This window comes from Stenella coeruleoalba (assembly GCF_951394435.1).
Source record: "Stenella coeruleoalba genome assembly, chromosome: 14".
In the NCBI taxonomy this organism is placed as follows: Eukaryota; Metazoa; Chordata; class Mammalia; order Artiodactyla; family Delphinidae; genus Stenella; species Stenella coeruleoalba.
In genome coordinates, this window is record NC_137160.1 from 69,961,434 (window position 1) to 69,980,588 (window position 19,155).

A 19,155-nucleotide genomic window follows, 5' to 3' on the forward strand; every position below is an offset into this window, starting at 1 on the left:
TAAAATGCATTTCTGATAGTGGGTGGCAGGTCAATTTGAAAGCCTTTGCCCTAGAGAAGTTTGCAGAGTGCGACTCATACAAGAATATACATTGCAACATTTCGTGAAAAATTGGAGGCAACAAACATTATCAAGAGGAAAACGCACCCATAAATTCATACAAAGGAATATGATATAGCAGGTAAAGTGCTTGAGACAGAGCTAAATGTTTCAACATGGATAAATCTCCAAAATATAATGTTGAGCTGGAAAAGGAAACAGCAGATTGGTATTATAGCATAATATTGATCTTAAGTGTGAACTCATGCAAAGAATACAATATGCTGTTTAGGGAATATGTATATAATATTATATGTTACATATGTGTACATATATACGTTCAGGAAAAATGCATACATTAATATATGTATTAATAGTAAAAATCTTGCATGGGGACAATTAATGCAAATTCAGGATAGTGGTTATTTCTAGGGAGGGAGCATACAGGAGAGGGAGTAGGATTGGGGAAGGGTACGTGGTGGGGGGGGCTTCAACACTATTTTAAGTATTTTATTCCTTTAAAAACCAAAGCGACAAAGCAAAATGTTAAGTTTGCAAAGGAAAGTGGTAGGTACATAAATGTTTGTCCTGTTATCCCTATGAATGTTTGAACTATTACACAATTATAAATTATAAGGAGGCAATTTTTTTTTTTTTTTTTGCGGTATGCGGGCCTCTCACTGTTGTGGCCTCTCCTGTTGCGGAGCACAGGCTCCGGACACGCAGGCTCAGTGGCCATGGCTCACGGGCCCAGCCGCTCCACGTCATGTTGGATCTTCCCGGACCGGGGCACAAACCCGTGTCCCCTGCATCGGCAGGCGGACTCTCAACCACTGCGCCACCAGGGAAGCCCAAGGAGGGTTTTGATTAGGTAAAACGAACTTTGTTTTTAAAGGTCTGGGTTACAGGTTTCCAATAGGACTTGAGCTACTTGGAGATTTTCCAGAACAGCTGCTTCAACTGTGTTCCAACTTTGAGGTTCCTAGTAGCCCTGGTAGGGGCAACAAGAGAAAGGGGATGAAGATAGTGGGGTGACAGGCACACTCCCAGGGTCTCTTAGTTGCTTGCCTCTGAGCAGCTGGGTTTTCATTGGCTTCTGTACTTGTATTTTAGTTCCTAAAACTAAAATAAGTTTGTATACCATTGCCCTAGGCTACCCCAAATAAAAACTAGGAAGCTTTGGGGGGAGTGGGGGAGGGAAGAATTGGGAGTTTGGGATTAGCAGATGCAAACTATTACATATAGGATGGAGAAACAACAAGGTCCTACTGTATAGCATAGGGAACTATATTCAATATCCTGTGATAAACCATAATGGAAAAGAATATGAAAAAGAATATATATGTGTGTAACTGAATCAGTTTGCTGTACAGCAGAAATTAACACAACATTGTGAATCAACTATACTTCAATAAAACAAAACAAAAGAAAGCTGGGAAGCTCTGCTCTGAGCAACATTAGGATAAGCCTGAGTCAGAAATCCTAGGGAATGAGTTTGCATATCTCTCCAAATAGCTTTATCGCATTGGATGATACACTTTGGTTGGTTAGCATATACAGAGGAGTAATTCTATCTGTCCAGAAAGCAGAGCCACACTTCCGCGTTATCAAATGCTTAATGGATTCCAAGAACAAATCTAAATCACCTTGAGCTGATCCAATAAAGTGCCGCTAACATCTCTTTTGCGTTTGAACAGACGGTGAACTTCCTGCTTACAGTGCAAATAGGTAGAACCAGACGTGAGCCTGCTGCTGTGAAGACTGGGATAGCTTGCCTTAGACATTGGAGTAAGTGAATTAATTAAAATTTCTTCCCAAAGCCATCACCTGTTTCTGCCACTGTCTTCCACTGGGTCACCACCCAGCCCCCGCTTGACCTGGCTCACTGGACTACACCAGTCATTCCTCAACCTCCAGCAGCTTTGGAGTAGCTTTGGCTGGGCAGGGAAGGTAGGTGTGAGAACCTATCAGCCTCTGTGATGGAAAAACAGCCATTAGAAGCATGAGCAGGTTTATAAGGTCTTGAAGAGAATCAGCCCTCTACCAAACCTGGAATAGACTTCAACCTCTAAATGAACTAGAGTGTGTTTTGCTTCCTTTCCCACCTCTAAGAGCCTTTGTTGGTGGACACACACTGTGGCCAATATAGCCTTCCGTTTGTGCACGCAGTGGGGGTTGATACTAAAATTGTTTAACAACCAGTACATCACGGCACCAACCATCAGAATGGATGCAGACTATTAAAGTACAGGCACGGCCATATCAATGCCACATCAGCCTCAGTCCACGTGGTAGAGAAATCTCATATTCACGGAACTCATCCAGGCTGCCCCTGAGCTCAGGAGAAGACATATCTTGAAACTCCCAGCTAGAAAGGAGAAGCGTCCTCTCCTTCTGAACCCACTTTTTCTACATTCCCAACAGAGGGAAGCTGAGGAGTCACCTGGGAAGACTACTTATTCTACACAGAATTGTTGAACATATACTCTGTGCTGTGCCCACTGAATATACGGCAGTGATTGAGTACTGGTGGCCTCTGTGTTAAATCCAACATGAACATACATTCAGTGTGGCCCACAAGGGGCTTTTAAAAATTGTCAAACTGAAGGCAGAAGACCTAAACAGACACTTCTCCAAAGACCTACCGATGGCCAACAGGCACATGAAAAGATGCCCATCATCGCTAATAATCAGAGAAATGCACCTCAAAACTACAGTGAGGTATCACCTCACACCAGTCAGAATGGCCACCATCAAAAAGTCTGCCAAGAATAAATGCTGGAGAAGGTGTGGAGAAAAGGGAACCCTCTTGCACTGTTGGTGGGAATGTAAATTGGTGCAGGCACTATGGAGAACAGTATGGAGGTTCCTTAAAAAACTGAAAGAGAGTTGCCATATGGTCCAGCAATCACGTTCCTGGGCATATATCCAGACAAAACTCTAAGTCGAAAAGATATGTGCACCCCTACGTTCATAGCCGCACTATTCACAATAGCCAAGACGTGGAAGCAACCTAAATGTCTATCAACAGATGAATGGATAAAGAAGATGTGGGGTGTATATATATATATATAAATATTACTCAGCCATAAAAAGAATGGAATAATGCCATTTGCAACTACACGGATGGACCCGGAGATTATTATACTAAGTGAAGTCAGTCAGACAAAGACAAATATCATATGATATCACTTATATGTGGAATCTAAAATATGATACAAATGAACTTATTTACGAAACAGAAACAGACTTACAGACATAGAAAGCAAACTTATAGTTAGCAAAGGGAGAAGGGTGGGGAGGGATAAATTAGGAGTTTGGGATTAACAGATACACACTACTACATATAAAATAGATAAACAACAAGGACCTACTATATAACACAGGGAACTATATTCAATATCCTGTAATGACCTACAATGGAAAGGAATCTGAAAAAGAATATATGTACTGTATACATACATATATATACACATATATGAAACTTCGCTGTACACCAGAAACTAACACAACATTGTAAATCAACTACACTTTAATTTTAAAGAATTGTCAACCTTAAAAAATTAGGAGACACCACATACAAACCAGGATTTCCAGCTTCTCATGAAAAATGGCAATTTCTGGTCATACTGGGACTGATTTCTGCAAAACAGCGAACTGGCTGGTAGGAGGTTTGCTGCAGTCAACACCCGCTGTCTACTGCTCCCCAACGCCAAGGAGGACTGTCACTTGCCCCCATCACTGACTCTGCACTGTGTGTGTTTTTATAGTAAAAACTGTTTCTCTGCTTTCATGTCTCTGTCAAAAGTGGGAAAACAAAAGCCAGACCAAGAGAGCTGAATGATTTTTATTAGCCTTGGCCACTTCCCCTGTTTATGTTACCTGACATGTTCCACAGGCACTTGAGTTTGTAGCTCCCGGAACGAAACGATGCCAAAAAAACTTTAAAAAATGAATTTCTGCCTCTGGGAACTTGCAGGAGTGAGGATTAAACTTGACAACCTTGGGACCTGGTAGCGGCAGGAACAGTGCGTGCAAAAGGCTTATGAGTGTGAGCAATCTCGGTATGTTTAGGAAATGTCAGAAAGCCCATGTGGCTGGGGGAGGGGAGAGGAAGCGTGCAGGGAGAGGGGTTTGGAGAGCAGGCTCAGGCCTCTCAAGCCCTGGGAAGGAGCTTGGGTTTTATTCTAAGTGGCTTGACATGTGTTCTGCTCGACAGCCACAAAGGCTCCAAAGGCTCTTGAACGACACTTGGTTATTAGTCCTTGTAGGCGGAGGTAGGTTAGAGTAGCAGTAACAGCAGGGGAGAAGAGGTGTGGGTCAAGATGGCTTTTACCTAAATAATTGCTATCACTCAGGTACCCAGAAGTGGGGAGATGGCACACTCCCACTGGGTTTAATACCCACAAAAACAACTAAGTGAAGTGGAGCTGGGCAGTCTACCTGAAAAAGAATTCAGAGTAATGATAGTAAAGATGATCTAAGATCTTGGAAAAAGAATGGAGGCACAGACCAAGAAGATACAAGAAATGTTTAACAAACAGCTAGAAGATTTAAAGAACAAAGAGAGATGAACAATAATTGAAATGAAGGGGCTTCCCTGGTGGCGCAGCGGTTGGGAGTCCGCCTGCCAGTGCCGGGGACACGGGTTCGAGCCCTGGTCCAGGAGGATCCCACGTGCTGCAGAGCAGCTGGGCCCGTGCACCACAACTGCTGAGCCCACTTGCCGCAACTGCTGAGGCCCGCGCGCCTGGAGCCCATGCTCCAGCGAGGAGTGGCCTCCGCTCGCGGCAACTGGAGAGGGCCCACGTGCAGCGGCGAAGACCCAACGCAGCCATAAATAAATAAATTTATTTAAAAAAATAAAATAATTGAAATGAAAAATACACTAGAAGGGATCAATGGCAGAATAAATGAGGCAGAAGAACAAATAAGTGAGCTGGAAGACAGAGTGGTGGATATCACTGTCGTGGAACAGAATAAAGAGGTGGGTTTGATAAAGGGAGAGGGCAAAGTTTAAGGAAACCTCGAGGATGGTGCAGTACCCAAAGCTAGTAACAGGGGGAGCTGTTACTCCCTTAGGCTGGAAAGGACACGGAGAGTGGTTACCAGAATCTAGAGACAGAGATACTGTTTAGAGAGGGTTGTACTCTTCCCATAAGGGACCCTGTCAGCCTGTGGGACCCCACATACAGGAAGCTGGGAAGAATGACCTCACTCTCTGCCTGCCTTCTCATCTCCTGCTGGGGCTCTACCAACCGGACACCACAAGAGAGGGAGCCCATTGATGGAGATCACACAGGTCAGCCTCCCCAGGGCTGAGAACAGGGAGGCGGCCAGGGAGTGGATCTGGAGGGGCAAAAGAAAAACACCCAGTTCACCCTCCAGGACACAGGAAATGGAAATCGCATCCCTATGTGGAAGAGGGGCCAGACTCAGGCGCAGTGTTTGCTGACAATGGCTATCACCCAACATCTCCAACTTCTGGGCAGAAAAACCTCCTGGTTTCAGGAAGCCCAGGGAGCCATGCAAGGAAAAACTTCAGGATCTGCTTTTGAAGGTAAGCTATTTGGATGCGGACTCAGAACTGCCAAAATGGAGCAAGAGGCACTTTCGATTGGTTGGAAGTCCCTCGAGAGATGTCCCTCATCTGCTGTTACTGGAATTTGCAACTCCTGTAAAAAGCTGCCCCGGGCATGACTCACTGAGTTGATGTCCAAACCACTGCCTCCACGGCTCTCCAACCCGTCCCTCTAGTCTCCTCCCTCTTTCTGCAGCTGCAACCTGAGAGGCAAACTTTGCTCCCTCCAGGGAGGGGCCCCCGGGACCTGGCGCCAGCTTCCTTGCCTGGCCAGCTGCCTTTGCACACTGCAGGTAGCCAGGATTTCCTGGGTTCCAGGGAAAAGGAAGCATGTTGGAAGAGTCCAGACAGTAGACGTCTTGTCGTTGCAGGTCACACTCCCAGAGGGAGGAGACGAGTGCTGTGGAGTCACAACCGGAAATCACCTGATCACTGTTACAAGCTCCGGCTCAGTAAATGAACTTAGGACAGCTCCATGGAGCTCAGCCTTCTTCGCATTGCTTTTTTTTTTTGGCTGTGCCATGTGGCTTGTGGGATTTTAGTTCCCTGGCCAGGGATTGAACCCAGGCCCTCAGCATCGAGAGTGTAGAGTCCTAACCACTGGACTGCCAGGGAATTCCCCTTTTTTGTATTTCTTATTAACGAACTTGGTTTTCATGCATCTGGGAATTTGCAACAGCTGGAACCAGATGCTCTAGGGTTTAGTCTAGGTTTGTTTTGTTTTGTTGCAAGCTTCTCTTTTGCTGTCTTTTGGTCTGCATTTTTCCCTTGCTTCTACCTGGCTAAGGTAGAAATGTATCAGCCCTGCCAGATTCTCTCTAGCTGATCCGGCAGTGGCATGGGAGCGTGGTCAGGTCACGACGTGATTGTTATCAACTCAACCTGCTGGTTGACACATATGACCTACCTAGAATTGAAGGGCTGTATTCCAAGTTCCTCTGAGTCTTCAGCTGGCAAAGTTGTCATGATTTCCCTTAACCTGAGATGCACTGTTGAGAATTTTTTCCTTTACAAACTCACACTTCACTTGATGGAAGAAAGCAAGGAGCTTTAGACTCAGATTCAGGTTTGAATCCCATCTCCATCCATCACTGGCTGTGTGGCCTCAGACACAGGTTACCTAAGCTCACTGAGCCTCAGCTGTCCACCTGTCAAAATGGGCTTAATACCAACCTCATAGTATTGTTATAAGGATTCAATGGGATGACATGAATCCTTTACACAGTCTCGTTTAGCAGGTATCCGGTGTCCTCCTGTTCCCAGCCTCCTTATTCACACATTTTAACCCTTTTCATCCAGGCTGCTGCCTTCAGGATCTTGCTTAACCACAAGAGGAGCCGGCGTGATTATGCAGTTTATTGCTGTTCACAGACTTCCCTACTCCTTGGAGCTCCAGCCATCATCTAGCCCTTGCCAAGCCTTCTGCGGGTTGTGTCCTACAGAGTGTGATGTTTGGAGCACCATGTTGATTTGGGAAGATGGAAATTCAGAGCAATGGATTGGAAGTACAGTGGGTGGGGAGGGTGTGGGAGAGACTTGGGCGATCAGCAGGGGCTGTGAAAAACCATGGAACTGCTGAGAATGGCAGGAACAAAAACAAAGCAGCCCTGATGAGGCTGGGCAGCAGGTGCTGCAGAGATCTTGCTGGCACACAAGACGCCCTCAGTATTGGTGAAGGAATGAATTTGGAGGACGAGGAAGAACTCAGGGAATGGGCAAATCAGCCAGCAGTCTCAGGGCACTTAGAAAGGCTGGGTTTCTGCTCAAATGCCACTGATCAGAGAGGACCTCCTTGTCCTTTGATATACAACAGCACTTGATCCGTCGTCCACTGGAGCCACTGTCCTTCCTGGCTCCCCTGCAGTGCTTATCACCATATTGCATATTTATTGTATATTTATTGGTTTGTTGTTTGGCTACTTCACTAGGATATGAACTCCAGGAGGGCAGGGACTTGGCCTCTTTTGTTTTCTCCTGCATCTCCGGCCCCTACAACAGAGCATGGCACACGGCAGAGACTCGGTACATATATTTGAATACGTACATGAGTGAATACATGAGAGCCATTACAGGGATGGGAGGACCGGGGAGAAAGACTTGCCATGGTTCTCAAACTTAGGGTGCCTCGGGATCACCTGGGGCCGGGTTAGAACGGGGATTGTCTCGCCCATTCCCACCAGCTGAATCAGACTGTTCTGGGGCAGATATTCTGAGGACTCCACTGAGACGCGCTGGACTTGCCTTAGAAACTGCTGGATTTCCCCCAATCACTCTCCCTCCTAGAATTATCCTCCCTTCACTTATCTCAGAATCACTTTGTGATGTCCAAGCACTCGACTTAATAGCTCTTCTCTCTATATATATGTCTCGATACATCACCTTGGTGAAGCCCACCCAGAATAACTTGATGAAAAAGAAGAGAGAACTTTCTCCAGACTGCTCCATCCCAAGATGCTGCTCTTGGGCTCCCCAAACACTCCTTCCTAAGAGTTCTACTTGCTGGTACCCTATGAAAATACTAAATTTTAACCTTTAGCCGTTTACTGTTCAGTACTTCATAGCCTCTAGTCTCTTATTTCTAAATGATCTTCTGTGTTTGAATTACTCACGTTAGAGAGTACTCTCGGAGGATGGGGACTGCAACTTTTATTTTCCATTTTTCCCTTAGTGCCGGCTGTCCGAGAGTCTGCTCTATGAATGCTCTTAACTCACTGGCCAATTAACAGCCACAGCTGGGCACTGCATAAGCGCCTGAAACATGAAAATGATGATGAGAGCGATAACAATAACAGCCTCTTGGATATGAAGCCTCCAAGTGCCTTCCTTTCTAGAAGACCAATGACTTGAGAAGAGGAATTTTCCTATTGTTATGTAACTTTCACCAAACGTTTCTTCACTACTCTTTGGCTTTCCTTCCGGCCCCAATCACATGATCTGTCCCTAAAGGAATTTATTCAGTTAGCCCCAGGAAGTATATGCCCACAGTATGAATGTTTAGGTCGATGTGGAAAGAGGGGAATTTGCAGGGAGATCAAAGGGGGAGCTAATACTTTCACCTCTGCTGACTCACCTTACAGTGAAGCAGAAATCGCAGGACAGATGGCTCTTGCCCTCTGAATTTGCAGAAATGTTATTTTAGTCCTGTGCCCATTGCTCATGATAGAAAACAGTGGCAAAAAAAATGAAAGAACCACCATGGCTTGCTGTCCGCTGTTGCTGGTGGTGGTGGTGGGGTGTGTGTGTGTGTGTGTTGCAGCAGTTTCATCTTTTATGAAAATGCTTCTGACACTCCTTCAGCTCTGCCTCCCAACCCCAAACCAAAGACGACTCCTGTCTTTACAGTTTCCATTGCCGGCCCCACTGTTCTCCCAGAGACCTTGTTTTGAATACTAGAAGCTAACTCTGATTTCTTCCACTCCCAAGTGCTTGCTGCACCCAGTGGACTCTACCTCCACTGTCTCGCCCACAAGCATCCCTCTTTCCCATTCTCTTGGCTACCACAGCAATTCCGATCCGCACCATTCCCCAATCAGTATCCCCTCCCCCCACTCACCCCATGTATCATGGACAATTTCAGCTTTCTAAAGCAACTCCCTCGTTTCAAAGGCTCCCAATTTATCTACCGAAAAGACACGCAGATTCACTGGCTTGGTTGTCAAGCCCTTGCAAGAGAGCCCCGACCTACCTGGCCAGGCTTATCCCCTCTACTCTGGCATCTAGGCATTTTCTCAGGTTGTCTCTGTGTCCAGGGACGCTCTCCTTTAGCGTCATGTCTGTAGAAACCTTGTGTACTATTTTAGGCCTCACCAAGTGAACATCAACGGGCTCTTCAGTTTAGCCAGTCTTCACGGAATCTCCAGACACAGTGCTAGGTGTTGCGGATCACAGAAATGAATAAAGCACGGCCCCAGCTCTCAGCGGAGTTCACTGTCTCGTAGGGGAGAGTGATGGGGGAGCATTCAATAAAGCTAACGGTTTCAACAATTCAGATTTCTGTGCAAGTAGAGAGAAGGGGTACCTGACTTTGAACTTGTTTGTGGGGCAGGGATGGTGGGAAGACAGGGAAGCAGATGTGGAGGGAGTGACACGTGGGCAGTTAGGTGATCATGAGAGGGCAGCGCATAAGCCACCGAGCGAGATGAAACAAGTGCAAGGAGGCTGTGGAGAAGCACAGCCAGGTGCTCTATCACGTGGGACATTTGTGAACAGGCTGTACGGAAACGCTGTGCCTCAGACCAGTTCACTAAGAGAGGAAGAGAGAGGAATTTTCTTCTGCCTCTTGATGGTCATTGGTCAAAGTTTATCCCACGGGGCACTGAGTCCCCACGTGGGCTTTTGGGAAGCTGCTGGGGAGGTCAGATCCCCGGTCCTGCTACATGGAGCTTCATCCAGGTCTCGACGTGATGAGAGGATCAGAGTCTTCAAGAGTCTGGTGTGCTCGTGGACCTGGGTACCAGAGCTGCCAGGGCTCCTACCATGGCAGGTACAACAGACGCTGTGTCTGATCCCAGCCTCACTCCAGGGGAGGCAGAGAAGCCAGCACTGGGGGGCAGTGGAGACTTCAGCTGTGGTGATGGTGGCTGGGCTTTCCACGAAGTCCAATCTACCTCTTGAACTTCTCATTCATACGCAGGCCTTCCCATGATATCTGGCTTCCAGACCATAATATCTGGTCTCAACTTTTTTGGAAGACAAGGCTACTTACTACATGGAGGGTAGATTTAAAGGGGTAGATTTAAAGAGATTTGAAGTCTGGGAGCAGAGAGATTAGCTAGGAGGCTCTTCAATTGTCTTAGTAAGAGATGATAAACATCTCAACTAGGATAGTGGTAGTGGTGATGGAGAGGAGAAAAAGAACCTGACAGATATCTGCCACTGCACTGTGGCCCCCCAATTCACGTGTTAACCCCAACACGATGGTATTTGGAGATGGGGGTCTTTGGCAGGCAATTAGATTTAGATGAGGTCATGAGGGTAGGACCCTCATGATGGGATTAATGCCCTTATAAGAAGAGACAACAGAGCTGTCTCTCTTCCTCTCCCCCTCCCCCCCCCGCCCCCCTCCTCTCTGCCATGTGAGACCAGAGCAAGAGGGTGGCTATCTGTAGGTCAGGAAGAAAACTCACATCAGAATCCGACCATGCTGGCGCTCTGACCTGAGACTTCCAGACTCCAGAACCAATAGAAAGTGAATTTCTGTTGTTTAAACCACCCAGTCTATGGTATTGGTATTCCGTAACATCTTATGGGAAATCCTTATGAACTTTCTGGCCAGCCCAATACTTTGTTATGGCAGCCTGAGCTGACTAATACATGGGGGGTTGAGGGAGAAGAAGGAATCAAGGTTGATTCCAAAGTTTCTACCCTGGGTAACTGGAAGGAAAGATGGCGATTCCAACATGTGAAATGGAGAAGGCAGAAGTTTCCCACTATGTGAACCATTGGAAAAACCAAGAGAACAAGACCACCATTTCTGAATGGCCCAAACAGAATCCAAAGGCCAGAACAGGACACAGTTGACACTTTTTATATTACAAGAGAAATTTCCAAAATTCCAGTTTGTCTAATGATTTTCTGAATCTATTTTTTTAAATTAATTGAATATCTTCTTTAGGAGTTTAAAAGAAAATCTCAACTTCTGGTATGCCAATCTGACAAAGGTTAAAGAAAGCCATCATCTTTCGTTTCACATTACCGCCTTACAGACTGGATTTAAAAAATAGATACATAATCATCTGAGTCGCAAGGCTCTTTTTTAGCTCAGAGAGTAGGAGGTAGATTGGCATGCAAGAGGTTCATTTAGCAAGTATATTCCGAGTTATGTTGCCACACTGTCCTGTCAAGATTGAAATGCTGAGAACAGCAAACAGGCTTGCCGTCCATAACAAAGTCATGTCTCAAGTCAGGAGCCCATGGATCACTGAATCTGCTTCACCCAATATCTCCCTGGGACCGATTTTTAAAAGGATAGAATCGAGATAGGATGTCGGGATCTAGAAATTATGTCAAGCCATCCTTATTATCATTCATCTTCCGTTGTCTTCTTTGCCAAGTTGTGCCATTGTTTCTCTTTCGAATCAGGTCTTTGAAAAATATATTGCAGGGACAGTTTTGGACATCTTGACTTGAAATTTCCAGCAGCTCTTTCAGTAAGTGCTTTTCTGTTTCCATGGCAACCAGCAACATTTTGAAGAGGCGGTGACAGGTTCAGCACAAACCAGCTACCGTGGGGAGTGTGTGTCAGTATGTCAGCTAAAGTCAGTGGCAAAATTACCACCTTCTGGGGCTTTCTCTGACATGGCCAACTTGACCTTCTAAAGAAAGAGGAACAGAATGATGATGACAAAGTCATTTCCGCCCCCCAGAATTTCGGGTCTGTATTCTGTTCCTCTCTCCATCACCAAGTCATTCAGCACTCCCACTTTGAAGCCACCAGCAGAGCAGATGTGGTGACTGCTGTCCGCGAAACATGTGTGATCACTGGGCTAGAGAGAGGAGATAGCTCTGGTAAGGTAGGTGACTTGCCTATTGGCTGACATTCCCTGCCTTGTGGAATTCATTCCCAAGAACCCTAATGTGTCTTGCTAGGAAATTTCAGATTGGGTTCATTGCTTTAAGAATTCACGGTTTTTATCACATCAAAAAAATAAAATACTTAGGGATAAACCTTACCAAGGAGGTGAAAGACTTATTGCTAAGAACTATAAAACATTAACAAAGGAAACCGAAGATGATTCAAAGAAATGGAAAGGAATCCCATGCTCTTGGATTGGAAGAATTAATATTGTTTAAATGGCCATACTACCCAAAGCAATCTACAGATTTAATGCAGTACCTATCAAAATGCCCATGACATTTTTCACAGAACTAGAACAAATAATCCTAAAATTTATATGGAACCATAAAAGACCCAGAATTGCCACAGCAATCCTGAGGAAAAAGAAGAAAACAGGAGGTATAACCCTCCCAGACTTCAGACAATACTACAAAGCTACAGTCATCGAAATGTGTGGTACTGGCACAAAAACAGACATATGGATCAATGGAACAGAATAGAAAGCCCAAAAATAAACTCACACACCTATGGACAATTAATCTTCGACAAGGGAGGCAAGAATATACAATGGGGAAAAGACAGTCTCTTCAGCAAATGGTGTTGAGAAAGTTGGACAGCCGCACGTAAATCAATGAAATTAGAACACACCCTCTCACCATACACAAAAATAAACTCAAAATGCCTTAAAGACTTAAATATAAGACAAGACACCATAAAACTCTTAGAAGAGGACATAAGCAAAACATTCTCTGACATAAATCATACCAACGTTTTCTTAGGTCAGTCTCCTAAGGCAATAGAAATAAAAGTAAAAATAAACAAATGGGACCTAATCAAACTTATAAGCTTTTGCACAGCAAAGGAAACCATAAACAAAATGAAAAGACGAACTGGGAGAAAATATTTGCAAATGATGTGACCGACAAGGGCTTAATTCTCAAAATATACAAACAGCTCCTACAATTCAATAACAAAAACAAACAAACAACCCGATCGAAAAATGGGCAGAAGACGTAAATAGACGTTCCTCCAAAGAAGACCTACAGATGGTCAACAGGCACATGAAAAGATGCTCATCACCGCTAATTATTAGAGAAATGCAAATCAAAACTACAACGAGGTACCACCTCACACTGGTCAGAATGACCATCATTAAAACATCTACAAATAATAAATGCTGGAGGCGGTGTGGAGCAAAGGAAATCCTCTTACACTGTTGGTGGGAATGTAAATTGGTGCAGCCATTATAGAAAACAGTATGGAGGTTCCTCAAAAAAACTAAAACTAGAGTTGCCACATGATCCAGCAATCATACGATCCAGAAATCATATAACTCCTGGGCATATACCCCAAGAGTACAAATTATAGACAAAACTATAATTCAAAAAGATACACGCACCCCAATGTGCACAGCAGCACTATTTACAATAGCCAAGACATGGAAACAACCTAAATGTCCACAGACAGATGAATGGATAAAGAAGATGTGGTACATATATACAATGGAATATTACTCAGCCATTAAAAAGAATGAAATAATGCCATTTGCAGCAACGTGAATGGACCTAGAGATGATCATATGAAGTGAAGTAGTCAGAAAGAGAAAAACAAATACCATATGACATCACTTATACGTGGAATCTAAAATACAACACAAATGAACATCTACAAAACAAAAACAGACTCACAAGACTTGTGAGTCTTGTGAGTCTGTTTCTGTGAGAGTTGTGAGAGTTGCCAAAGGGGAGGGGGTTGAGGAGGGAAGGTTTGGGAGTTTGGGGTTAGCAGATGCAAACTATTATATATAGGATGGACAAACAACAAGGTCCTACTGTATACCACAGGGAACTATATTCAATACCCTACGATAAACCATAATGGAAAAGAATATATATATATATATATATATATATATATGTATAACTGAGTCACTTTGCTGTACAGCAAAAATTAAACACAACATTGTAAATTTAAAAAAATTCATGGTTTTTACATAGTTGCATGTAGCAGAGTGAGAGGGGCATACATTTCTCACAGACCCTGAGATTCTGCTGGATTTGGGGAGACATTCCTGGTAGGTGTGTGACCCACCAGTAAAAGTCCAATTACACGTGGGCTAGGTATGGGGCACTGTCAGCAGGAGAGCTGGTGACCTCCCTCTCCAGCTTCCTAAGGAGCTGGGTGTGGCGTGTGTTTAAAAAAAAAAAGAAATCCTCAATGAGATTCAACAACACCTTGCCACTCTCACAAATGCAAAAGGAGAAACTGTTATATTTATTTTGCTCTAGATTTTATCAGCCTTGGCCACAGAAGAAAGACCTCTGTTTGCCTTGTCAGATATGCTCAACTTAGAATCTGCAGGAGATGCCACGTATCCTCAAGGCTCTTACCATTTCTCTGTGCTTGCGTTCCTTGTCCTGCAGGCTTTCTCTGGAGCGCCCCAGCTATTGGCACAGGTGACAGGCCAGTGTGTGAGGGAATTAACAAACTCTGAGAGCAGCCATCATCCAACTGAAGGGAGATACGGGAAAATTATCTCTGCTCTCTCGCCGCCTGGAATGGGGAAGTTAGGGTGTGTGTCTACACTGGCTCCAAGGGTTCCCAGGTGGAAGAGAATTTCTTTTTTTATAAATTTATTTATTTATTTATTTTTGGCTGCGTTGGGTCTTCGTTGCTGCACGGCTTTCTCTAGCTGTGGCGAGCACGGGCTCCTCTTCGTTGCGGTGAGTGAGCTTCTCATTGCGGTGGCTTCTCTCGTTGCGGAGCACGGTCTCCAGGTGCGCGGGCTTCAGTAGTTGTGGCACGCGGGCTCAGCAGTTGTGGCTCGCGGGCTGTAGAGTGCAGGCTCAGTAGTTGTGGCGCACGGGCTTAGTTGCTCCGTGGCATGTGGGATCTTCCCAGACCAGGGCTCGAACCCGTGTCCCCTGCACTGGCAGGCGGATTCTTATTCACTGCGCCACCAGGGAAGTCCCGAGAATTTCATTAAGCAAGTTATGCACTTATTTACTGCACCTTTTACTGACTGCCTCTCTTCTCCTGACTCATTTCCCTACTGACCTGGGGATAATTCCTGGGAGGGCTTTTTATATATTTAATTTTATTTTCCTACCAATTTTTTAAAATGAGGTGAAATTCACATCCTAACATAAAATTAACCATTTTAAAGTGAGCGATTCCCTGGCATTTAGTACATTCACAAAGTTGTGCAACCCCATCTCTATCTGATTCCAAATCATTTTCAGCAGTGCAAAAGAGAGCCTCACACCTATTAAGCTGTTACTCCCCCACCCCACCCCCTCCTCAGCCCCTGGCAACCACCAATCTGCATTCTGTTTCTATGTATTTACCCACTCCGGATATTTCACATAAATGAAAATGTATAATATGTGACTTTGAGTCTGGCTTCTTTCACTTAGCATAATACTTCCAAGGTTGATTCACGTAGTAGGACGTGTCGGTACTTCATTCCTTTTTCAGGTGAATAATATTGCATTGTATAGATGCACCAATTTTGTTTATTCATTTGTCTATTAATAGGTATTTGGGTTGTTTCCACCTTTTAAGCTATTGTAAATAGTGCTGCTATGAACATCCACGTACAAGAACTGGTTTGAGTCCCTGGTTTCAATTCATCTGGGCCTATATTACCTAGAAGTGCATTTGCTGCATCTTATAATTCAATGTTTAACTTTTTGAAGAACTGCCCAACTATCTCCACGGTGGTTATACTGGGGTTCAATTTCCCCACATCCTCGCCACCACTTACTATTTTCTGTTTAAAATTATGCCTATCCTAGAGGGTTTGAAATACCTCATTGAATACCTTTTCCGTGTGCTCGTTCCGAAACACATGGAAAAGTTTTAAAGAACACAAAGCACAGAACACCTGTGTACCCTCCGCTTAGCTTCAACAATTTGGATTTGCCGGAGTAGTTTCTGGTGGTGTCATTTAACCCGTTCGTCCATCTTGTGTATTTTCTGTAAACTGGGAGTTTTGTCTAAAAGCCTGAATAGGTTCAGGTGAAAGATCTCAACTTAACTTTTTTTTTTTTTTTTTTGCGGTATGCGGGCCTCTCACTGTTGTGGCCTCTCCCGTTGCGGAGCACAGGCTCCGGACGCGCAGGCTCAGCGGCCATGGCTCACGGGCCCAGCCGCTCCGCGGCATGTGGGATCTTCCCGGACCGGGGAACGAACCCATGTCCTCTGCATCGGCAGGCGGACTCTCAACCACTGCGCCACCAGGGAAGCCCTCAACTTAACATTTTAAATAATAATAGCAGACAAGAGTACTAGGCGCGTAGTAGGGGCCCACTGTTCCACGCACATATTCTTACCGAATCTCAAAATGACTCTGGGTAGAGGAGGCAGCAGTTGTTTCTACCTTCCTGGAATCCACAGCTGTCTCTTCTGGCCGCAACACTTTGACTTTCTTCTCAGAAACCACCATTCCTCCTTTGGTCCTCCGGCTAGGAGTTGCTGACCGCAACCCCTAACACCAGAGGTGCCCCTGACTAAGGCGTAACAACCAGAGTTGCAGTGATTGGCCAACGAGAGGCACGTGATCCGCTTGGGCCAATGAGAGCCAGCCTTTGCGCTACCGCAGTTCATGGAATAGAAGGCTATGTCTTTGACTGTAGGACTCACTGTAAAGAGAGTACTGCCGAGTAGTTATGAAAGGGCACCATTTGTCAGATACAGCCTGATTTCAGGAATGTTCAAACGTGAAAAGGAAAAATGTCTTACATTGCTGGCCATCTTGCCCTCCCTGGAGGAGAGCCTGTCTGAAGAGTGGAGAGGTGTTTCCTGGGGAGAGTTGCTTAGCTCTCCACGCACTCTTTCCTCTTTTCTAGTGGCCTAGGGACAAGCATTGGGAGGCTGCTGGCTGAAGCTCTGGGTGCTCAGGAAACCGACCCAGTCTCCCCCAACACTTGCAGAAAATGCCCTCTACTCACTCATCTTTCCTGACGGCCAGGGTCCTTTGGGTCCCCAAATTTGCAGAGACTTCACGGATTCCACTGAGTGGGGGAGTGGGGGTGAGCGGGGGGAGGCAGCAGTAGAAGCAGCTGCACAGCCCACAGACGCGGGTCTGTGATGGACAAGACATTCCCGTGGGGACTACAGTGGTGGTCAGGGCACTGGGAGGGAGGTCCCAGAAACCACCCTCCCCCAAAGATCTCCAGGCACTGGGCTCAGAAACCGGACTGTTTGAAGGGTGACCACTTAGCTGTGTGACACTGGGCAAGTTACCCAGCCTCTCTGAGCCTCAGCTTCCTTACCTATACTGGCTTGTCATTTACAAGGTTGCTGGCAGGCTTAAATGAGAACATCTCTACAGAGCTTATCACAGCACCAGGCACATTGTGAGTGCTTACCACTTGTTAGCTGTCGCTCTGCCCAAGGTTATCCAGACCTTATGTGTCTGGCCAGCCTTGAACCTAGGGATGTCTAGCTCTCCGGCTGTGTTCTTAACACCTCCCCAGGATCCTTTCACAGCCTAGATCTCCTCCCCTTTTCCCCACTATTGTCACTCTCTTAAACTCACAGCTAAATTGTGACGAAAGAGGGATTTGTGGCAAATGGCTCAGCAGGATTTAGAAGCAACTGCTGGGCACATCTGCTGCACACGTTGACAGACTCCAGAGAACAAAGCTGTGACCACCTCAGCTCACCTCCGGAGTCTACAGTGGGGGTGGGAAGGGAGGAGCTGGAAGACTGGGTGTGGGGCAACGCCCATGGGGACCTCCAGGGGCCTCCCAGACCCTCCAGTTGTGTGTCTTTCAAAATCACAAAGCTTAGGAATGAGTTGTGTGTATGTGCTCTTTTTGTTGGAATCTCAAAAGTCAAAAGGTATTTTTAACAGAGGTGGACACCGGAGAAATTCAGCGATGGCTGTGTAAGGCAGGTCTCCGGGCAGCCCAAGATGTGTGCAGCCTGACAATCCGGTCCCTGGGAGACGGAGCTGGTGCCGGGATGATGTGGGTACGGGGGCGGGATACAGACAGAGACCAAGAGAGAAACAGAGGGAGGAACAGAGAGATAGATACAGAGGGAAACAGAGACACAGAGAAGCAGAGAGGGAGAGAGCCAATAAGAGACAGAAACACACAGAGAAAGGCAGAGAGAGAAACAGAAAGAGACAGAGATACAAAGAGAGACAGAAAGAATCAGGAGAGAGAGAGAGGACAGAAAGAAGGAGAGAAGAGGACATTTGTTAATTTAAAGAGAAAAGAAAAGAGAGAGGCAAGAAAACGGAGAGAAAGAGCGGAGGCAGGGAGAACTTGAGGTGAGAAAGAGACAAAGATTAAAGAGAAAAAGGAAACAGATGAGAGAAAGGCTGAGGGGAGCAGAGAAAGGACGTGGGAGGGGGCGGGAGGGATCTGATTAGCCAGGGAGGACCTTTCCCCATTTCTGTCTCCTGTATTTTTCCTCTGGCAGGTGGAGTGCCAAATTAGCAATAATCTCATGCCTGTGGAAGCCGTGAACCCCAGCCCAGTATCCAGGCTATGTTAGAGGTTTATGGATCTGATTCTGTCCTAGCTTTTTTCCCCACCAGTTTCTGCCCCAAAGTAGACACTTCTCCTAGGCACTCAATGCTTGTTCATAGGACACTACTTTGGAAAGACCCTGGGAGCTACCGACAGCCTGGAACCGGGCACATAATTTTCAAAATGCAAACATGGGGCCTCTTGTTCAAAAATTATCAAGACCTTGACAGCTGATCATTAAACCAAGCATGGGGCTCTTCCGAGGGCAGGGCACCTACTCCCCTCACTTAGATGTGAGTGAGTGGAAGAGCGAGGACCCCAGGGCCTCTGGGAATGGCAAGAGGCAATGGCTCTCCCTTGGGTTTCTCTGCTAACTTCATTCATTCATTCATTCATTCAACAGATATTTAAGACTGCTAGCCTGTAGCTACAGTCTTAAATATGGCAACAAAACCCTCCATTTCTCAAGTACTTTTCTGTGCTAAGCATTTTAT

At 45.7% G+C, this 19,155-nt stretch overlaps 1 protein-coding gene across 1 annotated transcript in view; it reads right to left on the minus strand.

Moving 5' to 3' along the window:
* The window catches only part of ASPHD2 (aspartate beta-hydroxylase domain containing 2), a 33,216-nt gene extending 16,559 nt beyond the window's left edge, over positions 1-16,657 (minus strand). Inside the window, exon 1 of the mRNA XM_079943574.1 lies at positions 16,511-16,657. The gene's annotated coding sequence lies outside the window, so the exon portion shown is untranslated. The remainder of the gene's footprint in view (positions 1-16,510) is intronic.
* Positions 16,658-19,155: the final 2,498 nt, after the last annotated feature.